The sequence below is a fragment of the Equus przewalskii genome, chromosome 28 (genome assembly GCF_037783145.1).
Source record: "Equus przewalskii isolate Varuska chromosome 28, EquPr2, whole genome shotgun sequence".
Classification (NCBI taxonomy): domain Eukaryota; kingdom Metazoa; phylum Chordata; class Mammalia; order Perissodactyla; family Equidae; genus Equus; species Equus przewalskii.
In genome coordinates this window covers 4,040,130-4,055,408 of record NC_091858.1, presented here as the reverse complement: position 1 = coordinate 4,055,408, position 15,279 = coordinate 4,040,130, and the positions used below count along the sequence as shown (strand labels likewise).

At 43.3% G+C, this 15,279-nt stretch overlaps 1 protein-coding gene and 1 long non-coding RNA gene across 5 annotated transcripts in view; both read right to left on the bottom strand.

Moving 5' to 3' along the window:
* Positions 1-15,279, bottom strand: part of ZMAT4 (zinc finger matrin-type 4) — a 321,316-nt gene that overhangs the window by 189,813 nt on the left and 116,224 nt on the right. The window lies entirely within an intron of this gene.
* LOC139080125 (uncharacterized) lies at positions 4,015-14,585 on the bottom strand. Its single transcript, XR_011534317.1, has 3 exons — positions 13,628-14,585; positions 7,477-7,547; positions 4,015-6,930 (listed from the first exon to the last, which is right to left on the bottom strand). It is a non-coding gene; the product is annotated as an uncharacterized lncRNA (long non-coding RNA).

The window sequence follows — 15,279 nt, the reverse complement described above, 5'->3', positions numbered from 1 at the left end:
AACAGCTCTGGCCTTTGAGAAATGCATGCACACACACATACACACATGCATCCCTCAAAGTTTGAAGACAATTTCACGAACTAAGGGGGGAAACAAAGAGCAAAGTATAAAAGTCAGTAATTAAAGGATGAATGACTTAATATAAAATTTGGACAAAGTTGTGAAAATTTAGAAAAGATGGATGTAATCACAGAACATGATAACCTCGATGGTTATTACAGCTGTATCAACTAAATAATGAAATCTCACTTTACCTTCCAAATTAGCAAAGGTTAAAAAGATTAACAATATCTCCTATTTGTGAGGATGAGCCGAAGTGGACACTTTCATCCACTGATGGCAGGACTGTAAAGCAGCAGCTCTTCCTGGACGGCCAAATGGCCACACATATCAAAAGGTTGTCCAACGTGCACAGACTTGAACACAGTGACGCCACTAGCAAGTGGATAACAATACAGTGAAAAAATTGAAACAACATCAATTTCCATTAATAAGAGGTTAAATTCCAGAATATTTTTCAATATAATGTTAAAAAGATAAAGTATTAAAAATGATAAGATATATCTGTTAAGTGCCAAAATAAGAATTTTACTGAACTATTTTATTACATTAAAGCAGGACACAGAACATTATTCATAGCATGACCCCATTTCTGCCAAAAGTGTCTGTAAATATATATGTAAATATATATGGTTTACATACAGCTCATATATAAGTATATATAGGTTAATTATAAATGTTATGTATGTATATATACACATGTGAGACAGAAATGCATATATACATACAGAGAGAATGCAACTATCAAAACACTAAATATATAATAGAAATATCTTTGTAGATATATCAAAGTAAAGAAACCTGAAAAGATCTGTACCATACTGTTAACAGTGATATCTCTCTGAGGTGAGATTTTCATTTTCAACTGAAATAAATAAATAAAACAATGTAGAAAAGAAAAGTCATTGTATATCATTTTATAATCAGAAAGGGAAATAATAAAGATATTTCTGTTTGACAAAAAAGTAACCTGGTTTCTGTGTCTGCCAAAGGTATGCATCTTTGAAAGAAGGCTTTGAATAATTGAGCTTTTTCTCTGCTCAACAAGAATCCAGCGCTTTAAAACACTTGCTTAATTGGGTCGTTTCGGTTAACACCTGAAAGCAGCAAGGCGCAGTGACAGCTGAACGGGAGCTTCCTCCTGATCACTTCCTAATGGCCCCATGATGGCGGGCAGGAGCCCCAGACAGCTGATTCGAGGTCACCCTGGCTGAGGTTGCCCACTAAGCATTTCCTGAGAGCCAAGAAGTCTGCTCTCAAAGTAATGACGTTCTACGCTGACAGTGGTCTGGCGAAAACCCCAGCACTATTCTCTCAGTCATTCATTCGCCCCACATGTACTAAGTACCTTCTATGTAAAAGGACTAAGACAACCCTCGCCTTCTGGACCTGATCACGCAGAGAGGGAAGCCCCAGGCATACAGGAAACACACTTGTATATACCATAAAACAAAATGCTGAGGGGATCACGGATGGTGGTGGTCTTCATCGTGCGGGTGCTATTGGAGCTGGGCCATGAATGAGGAATGGGCTTCTCATGGCAAAGAAAAGGGAGAACAGCCATTCATTTCTGGGGGGGTGAACGGTTTTTTAAAAAACTAAACAAGGCTAATGGTGAATGCTTCCGGGAATGAGGAGTGTCTGATTTGACATGATCTTATGGTCCGCCCGCCTGAATGCCGGGAGCTGAGCCTTGAAGGCTGACTGGGATGGGATAATGAAGCTCGTTCAGGGACCCCTTGGAGAAAATCCCCTGCCTGGAGCCTAAGGCTCCCAGATACAAATGTTAAGATGTTTCTTTCTCTTGGGAAGCAGGGGACAGATTCACAGATTGTGCCTGCCGTCTCAGGTTCTTACTTCAGATACTCCAAAGATTCTTGGTCCCTACCCAGCAGAGATATATGGCAAGCCCGCTCAAGACTGGGAGCCAGGAGGTGGAGCGAGAAGGAGCATGCCCCATCGGCAGGTCCCCAGCTGGTTTAGTCATCATGCTCAATTCCTTTTGTTTCTATAAAATACCAGGGACACTCTGCTTGTCAGTTTTCCAAAGAAGGTAAAAGAAATGTGACCAGATGTATCCAAGGACCCACCATATCCATCCTAAGTAAGAGAATACGTGGCGTCAGAGCCCTCTCCCCACTTCCAGCACCCTCCTTGGTGTCCTCGCCCAGACTGCTCAGCTGTAACACACAAGTGACCCTCCAATGAATGACTGAGCAACACCCACCCTGGATGTAGGTCCCCTTGTACTGTTCAAGAATTGCATCTTCATACAGGGGCATAAAACTATGGACACCACATCTGGCTGAGAAAGAAGGAGACAGAAATCCTTTGGCCAGTCACTGCCCTTGGCATCCTGCCATTCCTACCCAATTTCAAACAGCACTGACAAGTGAGGCAAGCCCTAGTTAGACAGCCCACAGAAGGGACCACGGGTGCTCTGTCAAGAAGGTTAGGTTTTATCGTACAAGAAAATGCATCATCAAGGCTGTATAAAGAGTGTGGGGAGAAAATCAGATCTAGACATAAGAAAGGCAATTCTGGTGACAAAATTTCTAGGCTGGATAGGAGAAAAGACAGACTCAGAGCAAGAGTTAGGTCAGGAGGCAGAGGCATCAAGCCAAATAGGAGTTGATGAAGGCTTGATCTCATTCTGAAGCAGCAGGAGGGGACAGAGATGAGGTGAACGGGGTCAGACAGGGCAGAAGCACAGGGTCTGGACATGGCAGGCGAGTGGGGCTGAATTCAATAGTTTTCAGCCTGAGAAAATGGAAGAAGTTTGGTATTATTAAATCATAAAAGGACACGTAGGAGGGGAAGCAGGTTTTCGTGAGGAGAAAAGATAAGTCCCCCGAGATGTGATTATTTTAGACTGAAAACACTCAAAAGTCCACAATTCTATGACCATAGAGCTCTATTTTTAATATATAAAAGCAAGTTGCAGGACAGTCATCCCAGTGAGTGGCACATTAAAACATCTTCCCTACACTCATACAATTCCATTTCCCAGAATAGAGAGATTTCTTCATGTTTAAGATTCAGTGGGATATATATGGTATGTGTGTGTATATATATAGAATATATAATGGAATCTTATTCAGCCATAAAAAAGAATGAAATCTTGCCATTTGTGACAACACATTTGGACCTTGAGGGCATTATGCTTAGTGAAATAAGACAGACAGAGAAAGAGAAATATTGTATGATCTCACTTCTATGTGGAATCTAAAACAGCAAACAAACAAACAAACCGGCCTCATAAATAAAGAGAACAGATTGGTGGTTGCCAGAGGTGGGGGAGGGGGTGAGTGAAATGGGTGAAGGGAGTCAAAAGGTACAAACTTCCCGTTATGAATAAATAAGTCCTGGGGATGTATGTACAGCATGGCAACTATAGTTAATAATAAAGTATTGCATATGTGAAAGTTGCTAAGAGAGGAGATCTTAAAAGTTCTCATCACAAGAAAAAAAATCTATAACTGTGTATGGTGACAGGTATTAACTAGACTTACTATGGTGATCACTTTGCAATATACACAAGTACCAAATAATTATATTGCATACCTGAAACTGATATAATGTTGAATGTCAATTATACCTCAATTAAAAAAAAAAGATTTAGTGTTCTGGGCAAAATAGAAGACTTAGATTAATCAGTCATTTGCACCCTAGTATGAATGAGCTTATAAGATCATTTCCCAAGCCAGGGTTTTGGAGGAGAGGTGAAGAGAGTATCTGCAAGTCAAGCACAGTGGCCCTGAGAGGGAGCGAAGGCTCGGAAAGAGGACTCCAGGCAGCACGTTCCTTACCGTGGGATTGTGTCCGGAGCCAGAACGGCCAGGCCACATTGGCCACTTCCGGCCAGAGAACTGGTTTATCCTGTCTCTGAGGTCATCAAAACCCCTTCCTTCAACACTATGTGCCAGAACGAAAGAAAGCACAGGAACAAAAATGGACCATTCAGTATTGTTTTATTGCATATACAGTAGTAAAATGCACAAAATTTTTGCTTTTTAGCTGATTTTATCTGCTATCACTACTTTGACAGTAATCAGCTAAGTTTCCCTACACAACACACTCCTGTTTGACGTCACCTCCTAAATGTCCCAATTGCTCCTCCAAGTTAACATGTCTCAGATGAACGGGCCCTCTTCCAAGTGCAGCTTCTGCACCTGCTGCTGGGTAACAAACCACGCCAAAACCGCAGGGTTTAAAATCGCAGCGATTTACAGCCTAGTCCGTGACTCAGCAGGTCAGCAACTGGGGCAAGGCTCGGCTGAGTGGTTCTCCGGGTCGGAGCCAGGGACTCCTCTCCACATTTGCAGCCAGCTGTTTGGTTGGCAGGCGCTGGCTGTGATGAGGTTTACGATGGCCTCCATTGGGATGCCCACACCTCCTTCCACCTGCTCTCTCATCCTCCAGTCAGCTGGCGCAGATTGGTTGCAGGAGTTCACGAGGGAAATGCTGTTCCCTCTGCCTGGAATTATCTTCCCTTACTTCTTTACCCAGTCAATGCCTCTGCACCCTTCAGACGCCACTCAGGAATCACTGCTCAGAGAAACCTTCCTTCAGTCCCCAGACAGGTCCTCTCCCTGAACCACCTCTCTCAGCGCCATACCCACTCAGCTACAGCGCTTGTCAGAGTTGCCATTTTCAGCTGAGGGCAGCAACCAAATCTGGGTCTGGCTTTGCTCACCACTTACACTATGTCTGCAATAGGCACGAAACACTTTCTAACGGATTACATGGACGAACAAATTATTGCATTAGAAAATAAAAGAAACATTTGAAGTTATAAACAACCCACTGATCCAGCTTATTTATGAATCACATTGGTTTCCAGAGAATATTTAAATCACATTTTATTAAAATTGGAAAGCAACAAGCGATCATTCAGTCTCAAGGAGGAAACAATCAGGGAACATTCAGCGACTCGTCCAAGATCTCTCAGTCTTTCTTGAAATCCAAGTGAAATGCAGACAGGACTAGAGGTTTTCTGGACTACAGGTTTTTATTTCTAGGCCACAAGACTTGCACTGAGAAGCCTTAAAATCCCTTCCAAGCTCAGACATTCTTTGGTTACGATTTAACTTTAGCCTTGATAGCACTCTATTTGTTTTTCTCTTTCTTTCCCCCTTCCCTCTCTTTCTTGCCTTCTTGCATCATTAGCTATGAAAGCAGAGAACTGCTGATCAAGACAGTACGTCACGAAGCACATTAGAAAAATATAAAAATGCAAGGTCTGTATGAAGAAAGGGATGGGCAGGAGAGACATATTAAAGACGCTTTCGTGTTCGGGAAATTTCAGGTCCTAACTGTATCTTGAATTTTTCCATCCCCCATTACAACAATGGATACAATGCATAATGAGAGATCAAACAAACTGATTTGTCGACTCTAGGATATGATATCATGACCACTCATTCTGGGGTTGCTAACACCAACCAGGGACCTTCTAGGATTATGTATAGCTGAAATGTGAAGAGAAAATTCAATATGAAAAGGTCAAACATCACTCAATGCACCAATGAAACAAGATTTTTTTCTTTTACAATAAAATCTCAAAAATTAAAAAAAAAACAACATTGTGTCTTCTGATACATATTCAGTGCTTATGGCTCAAATGATAATGACTACTTCAATTATATGGAGGATAATATTTGCTGAGTTGTTGAGTATCTGAAGTCAGAGACATTCTGTTAAAGGTCAGCTGTAAAACCAAGTTAATAACTCTTGAAGAAAAATGCCTTTTTCCCTCAGGAATTCACAATAAAAATAATCTCCTTTTCTACACAATTTTTCTTTTAACTATGGTTGGCAAAAAGACAAAGCTATCAGATGAATTATACATGATTACAGGACTATTTGGTTATTCAATGTCACAGATCAAAAGGAACAGCTCTTGTTGCAAGCAGGCAATGGCCCCAGACCAGGTTCACTCCCATATGCTTCCTTAGAGAGTTTTGATGGGGCTTTAAGAATGACACGCAGAAACGGCCGCATTTTTAATAAGTGTGAAAGTCACTGTGCGGTGGCTGAACGCCGCCTCCCGTGAGCAGAAGGGAGGGGAACACAACCAGCTGCACCGTGCACGCGGCTGAGGGGTGTGCCTGCTGTCACCCAGAGCTGTTCCAAATCCCTCACTCGCTTCGAGCTAGACTTAAATATTGAGATTGGATAACAGCCAAGTAATGACAAGACGGACGTGTTCCTTCAAGCAAAGCTTCGATGTGCTAATGCCAACACCATATTGTTCACTCTTTGTATTAGTTTAGGTTCTTTAAAACAAGAATGTTATTGAGCACTGTAATATTTTCTCTGTTTTTCTAGTCCCTCGACAATTACTTAGGGCTTCTACAGAAAACATATCTCTCAGTAGCATTTAGTCCTGGAATACAGACCACTGAGCTTCCCCACTAACTCATTCTAATCAGTCTGCTATGCATTTTCCCCCTGTCAAATATAACATCAGAAAGAGGTCCATTAGCATCTATATATGGACCAAGAGGTCACCATAGCATCATCGGGTCCATGAAACAAGAGAAAGAAGAAACAGGCGTTGAGCACCCATCCCTCACCAGGCCCTGTGCCCCCTACTTTCTGTTTACACAGTCGCATTTATTCTTCACAGTAGTCCAGGAACATATGGGTTGTTGCACCATTTTTCAGATGATGAAACTAAGTCTTAGAAAAATTAAGAAACTTGACCAAGGTCACCCAGCTAGCAGGAGCTGGAAGCCAGTTTCAATCCCAGAGCAGGTCCCAAAGGCTGTGACAGTTCCTTTATGTCACACTGAATCAGACGGCGCCTCAGCATCTGGCCCTCAGATTGCCAATAGGTCTGTAAGGCCATCAACCCTCAGTAGGGACCTGGGACAAAAAGAACACGATTAGGATGACCCAATAAATATTGCCCCAGCCCCCCGCTGGCTCTGAGAGGAAGAATTCCTTGAGTCACTTCCACAGAGAAAGTGCTATGGGAACCTAACTCTACTAATGTCACCGACATGTGAAATGGCTGAGCCAGGAGTGAAAGTGTGTTCTTACAAATAAACAAACGCAATGCATCAAAGCCTGCCACAGGGAGGTGGTGGGGTGAAAGAGGTAGGGAATTAGATGACCTCAGTTTTGATCCTACGTGTGCTTCCACTGCCCTCTGAGCCTTCGTTATCTCATTTGTAAAATGGGCTCACATGATGAAATATTCTGCGAATTACCTAAGATCCTACATGCAGAGCTCCCAGCGCCATCTGTGACACAGCGCAGGTGTGTAGGACAGGTTTGCTGGATCCAAGTCCAAAAAGACATTTTACTGTGAATTAATCGAACTCAGTGCACGATCCCTATTTTCCCAATGTATTTTTGCAAGCCTTTCTGGTGTTTATCAGGAGACATTTGTCATTGTCTCAGCATTACCTGCACCAAATCCAGGTCACGTGAAGTTATAAATGTATCTTGTATTCTAATGTCACAACCCTTGGCTGGCTCTAAGGCAAGAAGGAAAAAAACATATATATATTCGTGAAAGAACACATCAACCTAAACAAAGCCAAACAGTCACAAGCCAGAATGCAGTGAACGAAACAGACTTCTTTGTTCTGCAAGAATAAGATTCTGAGCATGAGGAATGCCCAGAGGTTGCTAAGGAGAAACAGAATGGGCACGTGGGGTCACCTATGGGAAGACAGCAGCATGATTTATGATGTAGCTGTATGAGAGTACAGACTCACTGTGTGATGTAGGACAGACGAAGGAAGGGAGGCAAGGTCTCCCCCCACCCCTCTCTGCAGCCAGAGAACAGATGAAGATAAACGGACCCAGACATATAAGGAAAGAAATCTGATTAAAAGTGAGTGATAACATTTTTCAGGAAGGAGTTGGGATTTAAGAGAAAAGCAAACAAGTTTCCTGAGATTCTAGCATGTTAACCAAGGAAATCTATCAGGGAAGAAAACATTGACACATGAAAGAGATGCTTGAGATACAGACACTTGTAAAGAGGGAACGCGGCAGAAAGGAAGAGAAAGCTGCAGAGCCAGCTGCCATGGGCTGTGTGGCACCCACTGGGCCAGGGCCTCCCGTGCACCCCCACTGGGCCCCAAAAAGAAAAGCCAACAGATGAACATATCAAAGCTAACGTGAGAGAGTGAGGATCGCAGAATAGACAGCTCTTTGCAGTCTGTGGTCACCAGAATTCTTTAATTCAAACTACCCTAAACAAAAATATATTTCAATTCAATTTCAAGAGCCCATTTAGTGTGCAAAGTGAAAGACATAAGCTAAGGAATTTGACCTACACTCCTCCAGGTCCTAATATCATCCAATAGGTATACTCTGTCTCTTCACCCCTGGGGCAGCACCAGAATGTCCTAGAGAAGAACTTCCTGAGTGACACGTTCCTTTTTTCTTATGGCTGGAGGTGTGGGATCTGGGAAAGACATCAACTCTTGTTAGCTTCACGTCAACTCCTGCACAAAGAGTTGATTTGTGGTAAAATAGGGTCAAGCCTCCAGGGCAGACAGGAGAAGGCAGGCAACGGTTAGTAAGAGAGGCAGCCAGCGAGAGGGCAGCAGATGAGGGAGCAGGACCGGCCGGGGGAAGATGGAGTCAGAACACGCAGGTGCGGATCCCAAGAGCACGCCCTCTGAGCACCAGCCTCCCCTCGCCTCTGGTTTTTCCTTCTGGAAGGTGAACACACGGAACCGAGAAGCTGGTGGAGATTCTTAGGGAAATTGTCCACAACCCTCAGATTTTCTTGAACAAGCCCAATTTCACAAAATATTCTTTTAAGAAAGGCACTTTGATAGTTATATATATAACTAAAATATGATTTCATGGTAATGCTCTGTAAGACTTCCTATAAAAGTGATAATTTTTTATTAAAACTATTTTTAATCATAAATGTTCTAAAGAAAAACAATAGGACAATATCTATTATGAAAATATGAGCATCATTTGTGGAACCCCTCTGTGTGAAGTACTAAGGGTACAAAATGAATAAGGTAAGTCTCCTGCCCTCATAAAGTCTGAAACTGTGCAATCTGGGTCCTCCTATCTCTATCTTTTAATCTAAGGAAGAACAGGATGGACTCTCTGGAAGGCACCAGACCTAGGTCACAAGACCACAACCGAGCTATTCCGGCCCTTTAAACAACCTGAATCCTCCCGCCAGAAGCACGTGATGTAACCACTGCCAACTTCGGCATCCCTGTCAGGAAGCCCTCCAGACAGCCTCCTGCTGGCTTAACTCAGGGTACCAGGATGCTGGTACTGTCCTCTCTCCAGGCCCCTCGCTTGGCGACTGCCTTGAACTCACTCCACACACTGTACTGGCTTTGGACATCAACACATCCATAGGGCACCTCTAGCCCACGCCTCTGTGGGGTCCTCGTCCTGGGCCAGTCCCTGGCTTGGCCTCACCCTCCATCAGAAGAGTAGAAGGCTTGACTGGGAAGAAGCTCTAAGGACATAAGTCTGCCCGTCCCTTCCCCATTGCTGCCCCTACCCCTGGGCTGGAGGCAAATTCACCTTTATGCAACTTTAGTCCTTCTCAGCCTTGATCAATGTGGAACAACCTGAAGAAAGAGTTTTCCTCACATCCTTTCCCACTTCTCAGATCTTTCTGCTCTCTGGGGCATGGCCTTAAAGATGAAGGTTATCTTGGCTGCAGGAGGGGGCAGCAACGACCCAGCTGTGCAAGTTCCAAACCTGGAAGTTGTGTGGAAACCTCCTTCTCTTGCACACTCATCCCTCAGTTCACCATTTTCACCTGCTTAATTATCCTTCAGATCTATTTGCTTCCCACTTTTCACTGGCGTCATCACCCTCATCTGAGGCTGTGTTCTCTCAGTGGACAACTGAGAGCCTGATACTCGACAGTTCGCCTCTACTCTTCTTCCCATCAATCCATTCTCTGCATCTCACATCACTGCCTGCCTCTACCTCTGAACACCAGCCACAATGGCTTTCTTTGTATTCCTTGGGTGTGCCGTGATTTCTTTGACTACAGGGCCTTTGAGCATGCTGTTCCCCCTGCCTGGAATTCTCCTGTCTCCCCTCCTCTCTGACTAGTTAATCTTTACTCATCTTTCAGACACAGCTCAAGCATCACTTGTTCAGGGAAGCATTCTCTGATCCCAAAGACATGATTTCCCCATTCTATGCTTTTCCGATAGTTTCTGTCATCTATATATTTGTATGGTATTTTAAAATTGATATCCATTCCCCCACTATCCTATAAACACTGTCAACAGAAACTGTATCTGTTTCATTTACCATTTAATTCTCAGCAACCAATATAGTACCTGACTCTGGCTAGGCAATCAATTAATATTTCTCAAGCAAATGAATGAATTAATAAAGAATTCATAGTAATATGGAGCTCAGGTTCTAGAGCCAAACTGTACCGTGTTTGAATCTTGGCTGGAACACTTACAAGGTGTGCAACTCTGGATAAGATACTTGACCTAAGATTCAGTCTTCATATCTTTATTTAAATAGAGGCAATAAAGATTCCTACCTATATTTGCAAAGTTCAAAGGAAATATCTACCAAGTATTTAGTATAGGGCCCAACACATAATGAAAGCTTCATAAACAGCATGCTAACAAGAGAATATATCCAGCGATATGTCAACAATAGAAAAATGGAGTTACAGAGTGAGGAGCGAGACCAGGAAGGGCTCCAGTTCATCCAAGACCCCTGACACTACTTCTACTGCTAAAAACAAAAAGAATATTTTCATAGCTGTCTTTTCAGAGAATCTTTCTTTCTTCTCCTTGGATCAGATTCTAGATGCAAGTAATAACTGTGATATATATTTTAGTATGAATAAGTTTCAGAACCAGAGTCCCAAGCTTCAGACCTCGTCTCAGGCCCAGGAAGTCATGTATGGCTGAAGTGCCACACTGCACATTTGTGTTAATGAGGAGTTCTGGGTTTTTTCATTTAAATTATTATCTGTGTTTCTACATAACAAGTTTTTATTCTACTTTTGGGTACAGTTTAGAAAGGAAAAATCAGACTTTCCAGACATATCACTGATTTGTAGTGACAGAAAGAATATTCTAAATCAGGGCTGCCCCAGAAAATTCAAGAGCTTTGGTTATTGTAAATTGAGGTTGGTGTGTAGATGGCATAAGAAACAAACCATCTCCCTTGTTTCCATGTGTTACAGGCTTCAAACACATTCTTACAGCATAACCTGCTCATAAATTACAAACTATCTGTACTGAAAGAAACAGAGCAAAATAGTAACAATGTTCTTGTTCGGGGGTTTGGAACGACAATTCCCATTCCACAAACCCTTCAACCTGCTGGCCACTAAAAAAATAAAACTCTGGGAAGGAACAAAAGACAAGGCAGCTTTAGGGTCTGGGATGTCCTAAAGGGGTCGCTCCTGTGAGCAGGGAGATGCGCAGCCAGAGAAGCGACCACTCACCTTCTCCTTTCCCAAAGTGTCCACTCGGGTCGGCAAACGTTTTCTGTGCAGGCCAGAGGGAAAACATGTTAGGCTCTGTGGGACAGAGTCTCTCTTGCAGCTACTCAACGCTGCTGTGTAGCGTGAAAGGAGCCACTAACAATATGTGAATGATTGAGTAGGGCTATGTTCCAATAAGTCTTCATCTATGGACATTAAAATTTGAATTTCATGTAATTTTCATGTCACTATATATTATTCTTCTTTTGATTTTTTTTTCCAAACATTTAAAAATGTAAAAACCATTCTTAGCTTGCAGACCTTAAAAAAACAGGCAGTGGCTGCATTTAGCTAGCTGCTATTTTCTGACTCCTTACTTAAGACACATAAATAAATACTAACTCATGCTTATTGATTTCCTAATTGCTCTTCAGCTCTTCGAGATGAGAACAACAGGCCTGCCCCTAACTGGATGATAGAAGTCTTGCACTGTGGAGACCAAAGAATGGAGCCAACACACAAGGAATAAAAAATTATCCATGAAAAAAAAAAAAAAGAAAGAAAAAAAAATTATCCATGAAAGAATACTGCACACACACTTCACAGTTTATCACACAGCTTCACAGCCAAGAAGCTTTTATTTGAGCCCCTTCACAACTCTGAGAGGCAGGCAGGGCAGCGACAAAGTCCCTGATGATAACCACGGCAATTAAGCTTTTGAAAGTCCGAAATAAAGTTGTAAAACTAACATGCAGTTGAGCCACAAGCAGAATGTCCCCTTCCAGCTCTAAATGCACAGCTGGAAGCCACACACACAGTATTCATTGCTCAATGCACCCATCTTTGAGAATTCCCCGCAAATTCAGCAGCAGAACACTTGAGAAAAAGGAAAATTTTAACAAAGTAAAGGTCAACGCTATGCACAGTACAAGTTTGTACCCTTGTCAATCATCCTAGCCTCTATTTTTGTCTCCACTGCTCTACTGGGTGAATACTGTCCCCTCAAATTCATGTCCACCTCAGACGCGTGATCTTATTTGGAAATAGGGTCTTTGCAAATTAATTGATTATGATAAGGTCATACTAGATCATAGTGGGCCCTAAATCCAAGGACTGATGTCCTTAGAAGAAGAGGAGAGACACACAGAGACACACACAGGGAAGAAGGCCACGTGACGACAAAGGCAGATGGAATGCAGCTGGAAGCGAAGGAACATGAAGGACTGGGAGCAACCACCAGCAGCCCTGAGGGAGGGTGGGGCTGACTTTCAATCAGAGCGCCCAGAGCATGCCCCTGCCTGCACCTTGATCTCAGACGTGCAGCCTCCAGAACTGTGAGAGAATAAATATCCACTGTTTTAAGTCCCCCAGTTTGTGGTAATTTGTTACAACAGCCACAGGAAACTAACATGGCCACCCACTAGCGCTTTACTCTCCAGAAGTGCCTTTGAATTTTGTTTCCCTAAAAACATTACTCTTGTTGGCTCCGCGCTCAGAAGAGCCCCCTCCCATCTTTCTCCATCCATCTCACCCTCTCCTCCCCTTCAAGAATCAGCTCAGGGTCACCTTCTCCAGGAAGCCTTGTCCTGCCCCATCCTGCCAGGAGAGGCTGGGGATGCCTCCCCTGTGCCCAGACGGTAGCCCAGGCATATGTCTATGGTAGCACCGATCATGATATATTAAAACCCTTGATTTGCACATCGGACCCCTGACTAGATCCTGATCTGTCTCGGGGGAGGCTCCTCAGCGCTCAGTAGATGCTTCCCACCTGTCTCAGGAAGTGATGTGGGGAGCTGGTTTGCAGGACCAGAGGAAATTTTCTTTTGTTTTGCTTCACGTTTTCCCAGCCTTGTCTCTGCCATTTACCAGCTATGTGACCACACTCAAGTTACTTTTCGGTTTGCTTCTCTGTGGGGTTAATGATAGTTCCTACTTTATACAGGAGTTGTGAGGATTAAATGTGTTAATATGTGGAAAGCATTTGGAATTTAATTGGGAAGTGCCAGCTGCTGTTATGGCTTTGCCCCAGAACAGCAGTGCTCTCTGGCTTCAACACCTCAAAATAAGATACAGTCTCAAGAAATGTGGAAGAAACCTACGAATAGGATTTAGGAAGCAGGAAGGGTCTTAATCTCAAGCCAGACAAACCTGGGCAAGTCGTTGTAATTCTTCGGGCCTTATTTTCACCTTGTAATAGCAGGGGTGGGAGTAGTCTGAGGCCTCCCCACCTGAAATCCCGGGTGTCTAGGACCTGTGAAGTGATGCCGGCGGTCTCAAGCTATGCTGAAGAGTTCAGACCCGAGGGAAATCTTATAAATATTTAGGAGTGAGAAGCCCGACCACACTAACCAAACGTCCAGTTTCTCCACTTAGAAGGAATTCTGTTAACTCCACATAAAAATCATGATTTACTTAATACTGACTGCTGACTCTGGTTGGCAGTTCTTTATCTTTACAGAATAAAAATAAAAGTAAAACTAAATCAACTTTTTACTTAAAAGTGCTGTTTCCCAAATAATTTTTTTCAAAGCATGTGATCCGTGGGTGAGAAGATAATAAAAAGGGCCACAGGTGAAACACGGAGACTCTCAATGGATTAGAATGGTCTCTAAAGTCCTTTTTGGCTCTAATGCTCACGGGATTACTGAAAATTTCTCTAAGGCAATCAGCCATGACAATTTATTTTGCATTTAATTTCACTCTGTGGCCTCAAGGGGAAAGTGCTGTGCTCTAAAATTTCAGGGGAAAAACATAGGAGATCCAAACGGGGATGCTAAAGAGTACAGCGTGTGAAGCGGGAACTTCAAAAGCTGGAAATGCCAGGACAGAAACCAGAAATGAATCTAAATATTTAAAAAACAACAACAAAAAGGTCAAATGACGTGGAACAGACATGGCAATGGACCTTGGGAATGATAATAGGCACTACTGGTCAACTGTGTAAATTTGGAGTCGCTACGTATTCCCAGAGGGCCAAAGAGAGGGAAGGAAGGACGGCTGCCATGACTCATCAGCCCATCAATGTTAGGAATCACCGTGGGCCCAAGGCTCGTGTGGGGTCAGGGTGTGGAAACTCAGTAATAAGGTTTCTGTTTTCAGAAGCCACTCACTGTGTTAGGTATTCAGGGCACCACGAAACTGTTCTGAATCAGGTCACACTGGGACACAAACCTGTCACAGCCCCGGGAAGCAGGGCAGGTGGGAGGATGGGTAGGAACAGAGAGGCAGGTGGAATAAAGTGTTACATCTCTCCAAGCACATAGGGTGCTGGTGGAGAGAGGATCAGTGATAATAACCCATGTAGAAAGTGCTTTGAACACAAAGGGCTAAATCCATGAGTTACCCTCATTGGGCCTTATGATACACCTGTACATTAGACGTTATTATGATCCTCATTTTCCAACCCTGCGGAAATAAACAAAGCCCAACCAAATGAGAACAAGAAAGGCTATTTATTTAGAGCTTGCTATAGCGAGGGAGTCAGCCAACATCACCTGTATTTGGAGGAGATTCAAAGCAGGCAGAGAAGTGGGAAAGCTTTGTAATGGGAAAAAGGGGAAGGTTTCAGTTGTGCCCTGATTGGAGGCTGCTGGTGTGGGGGAGCTGTCAGTGGGCTAATGAGAAGTGGCCATCCTATGTGATTGGTTAGGGGTACATATTTAGCTGTTTCTGGTTGGTCCTAAGTTGGAATCAGGGACAAAAATTAGGGAAGCTATAAGCTACTAATCAAGCCCTGGCCATTTGGGGCCTATTGTTACAAGGTTATTGTTTGGCTTCCTGGATTGTTACCAGAGATAGAG